The sequence below is a fragment of the Pistacia vera genome, unplaced genomic scaffold, assembly GCF_008641045.1.
Source record: "Pistacia vera cultivar Batoury unplaced genomic scaffold, PisVer_v2 Contig190, whole genome shotgun sequence".
NCBI classification, from domain to species: domain Eukaryota; kingdom Viridiplantae; phylum Streptophyta; class Magnoliopsida; order Sapindales; family Anacardiaceae; genus Pistacia; species Pistacia vera.
In genome coordinates this window covers 2,610,792-2,613,844 of record NW_022195991.1, presented here as the reverse complement: position 1 = coordinate 2,613,844, position 3,053 = coordinate 2,610,792, and positions in this window count along the sequence as shown.

The window sequence follows — 3,053 nt, the reverse complement described above, 5'->3', positions numbered from 1 at the left end:
GACGAGGTTTACGACAATACTTAGTAGAATCATTTCAATTGTGTAATATAGATGATACCGATGAGCGGAGGTCCTAGTGAACCACCCCCAAATTAGTGTTTGTAAAATGTATTTGTAAATTAATTGTAATCATTGCACTCTTTTTTTTACCAAGTTTTTCTCCCATTGGGTTTTTCTTTGGTGAGGTTTTTAACAAGACAATAATTGTTGTAATCTCTTATTGTATTTTTTGATAAATGAATAAGTTTAAATTTTATTTATTTACACTGTTATGTATAAAATTGAAATTAATATTTGAAATGTTACCAAAAAAAAAAATTGAATTGAATTGAATTATTGATATTTGAAAAAGTTAACTAAAAGCAAATTAAAAAATGATTTTATAATTATGTATTTGAAAAGTTAAATTAAAAAAAAAAAAAAAAATAGGGCGAACCCGGACCGCTCCGGACCGCGCCTAACCCGGCGGTAGGGTTGGAGGGACTGGCTGGGACAGAATTTTCTCCAAAATGGCGGGCAGGGTTGGGGGCGGGTTAGGACTGGCGCACGCCAAGAATGTACCCCGCCACGGGCCAGGCGGGGCGGGTTACTTTTCCACCTGTAGTTACTTACTATAATGTTAGATATTTGATAACATCAGGATGGTGTGAAAGTGGTTAACTCGTAGTTATTTTATAACAGCAAGATGCTTGACTTGTTTGTAATCGACTACTGCTAAGAAACCTTGAGAATTCTTTATTATGCCTTTCAGAGCCTTAATATCAAAGAGGATCTTGCCATACTTAACTCAGGTTATGGCCGCGTGATTCTAAATGAAGTTGTAGACAGTTTTACATCAAATCATACCCAGTGATAAACTCCTCTTAATTAGAAGGAATGTGCAGGGACATAGTTTTATGCATTGAGGGATCCGCAAAGGCGCGTAGACAAAAGCAAAGTGGGTATCGGAGGATCATACTAGTTGTTAAGGGCTATAAAGTACCAGGGGGTACTAATGTCGCGGCTTGCGGTGGACGGGACGCAGGTCACCTGCAAAAAATGCATTTTTTTTTTTTTCTAATTTTTGTTTTCCTTTTTCAAACATAAAATGTATATTTTCGATAATACGCAGTGCACAAGGACCACTAAAATTACATAATTAATAAATGTTGCAATATGGGCATGATAGGAATGCAGTAGAGATTGACCACTTAGTAAAAAAATATACTATAGACAATATATTGGTCAAAATTAGTGATGAATTTTTGGATCGATAACCAAGCGGATAAGCTGCGTTTATCTGGTTGCTTGGCGGGTATGTGTGAATTGGTAAGAGAATATTCCAAGAGTGCTGATTTCACTTTAGAGCAGGAGTACGTAGATCGGTTTGTGACGGCAGGAGGTGATGAGCTGGGTTTTCTTGCCATTGTTCGCGTTTCTGTCTCTCTTCAGCCATCAAAAGATGGAAACTTGAGAATGTTAAAGAAAACTAGGTGGGGAGACACACGGCGTTGAGAGAGATTGGGGATCAGAGGCTGCTTTGCTCGTCGTAGTAGTTCATCGAGGTGGCAGCTGGAGAATGAAGGAAGTGTCAATTCAGAGATTGTGAGATTCAAGCCTGAAAGTGAAGAGAGTGAGTTTCAGATTGAGAGATTGTCGATTTGTGAGATAGCCTGAGAGTGAGAGTAGAGAGAGTTTCAATCAGTCGTCGCCGGCGTGGAGAAGGAGAGAGTTTTAGTCGATTTTTTTTATAACAACATTGTCTTTAGGGTAGTTTGGTTTTGCAAATTTTTTTTAATTATGTTTCTTTCCATTTTTTATTAAATTCCGCGGGATCATGCAAGGAATTACCGAACCCACCTGCTTTCTTTATAGGCGGCGGGTATGCGCCGTAAACTTCTATATAGATAATTATACGTTACCAGTACCCATCCGATTTGGATGCCCGGGCTGGGTCACTTGCCCCAGGGTCTAATGAGCCTGATTATGAGCAATGCTGGGGGGTTTTTGATTATTTTTACGATAGCAGCGCCGGAGAGAAATAATTTAATAAAATTCTTGGGGGTAGGAAATGTAATAAATCCTTAAAAGATCATATAATTTAGTATTTTTAAAGAACAATCCAATCCGTTGACTTTATTTTGAAGAGATCTTTCATAAATAAAGGATATCTTCATTTTTTAAATATAAAACACAATTTTTATTCAATCTAATAGACTCTTTAATTATGAAGCTTCTTTTTTAAGTTAAACAATTTAATGAGAGAGAGATTAATAAATAAATGTAGGAACTATAGTTTATTAATTAAAATTTGATAGAGGGAAGTCAAACTACTCTCTAATTTTATTTTAAATAAAGAGTCTGTTGCCGACCTTTTAGATATCAAGTAAGAGAGCAATCAGTTTTCGCATCAAAAGTCCTCGCATATGTGACAATCTAAAATGAGATTGATTGCCCTTGGCATAGAGCCTGATATTATTATGTTGTCTTTCCCGGGAGAATCAGTCTTATGGCAATATTATATTTCCTACACGCGTTATTGAATTCCTTGCTATAATAAACTGAATACTGATATTATATAATAATACAAAATCAACTACCATAATTCATTAATGAATAGATTCATTTGATCTCTTAAATGAATCTCTTCGACATTGCATAGTCTGATTCTACTTGAGTTGACAAATATCGAACATAAGTTATCTAACCACACCTATTGGTCATAAACTTTCTTCTCACACTTGATGCACTTGAGATCGATAATTGATAATCAGCAATTTTTTTAGTGGGACTAGGTAGGACTATTATTTAAAGCTGACAATTAGTGAGGATGAGAGAAAAGTTTTGAGCTGAAGAAGAAATTTATGGATGTTAAATGGTCTTCAAACATGCATTCTTGAAGTTAGTTTCAGCCAAGCTAGCTACAAAAAGTTCATTAGTTTGTTTCATATTTTTGTGTAAAAAGGAACAATTATGTCTCTCATCAACTCAAACAACTCATCTGCGGTTTTTTTCTCAAAACACATTTTGTTGTAGCTTTCTTTAACAGCCTCTAAGCAAATGAACCAAAGTCA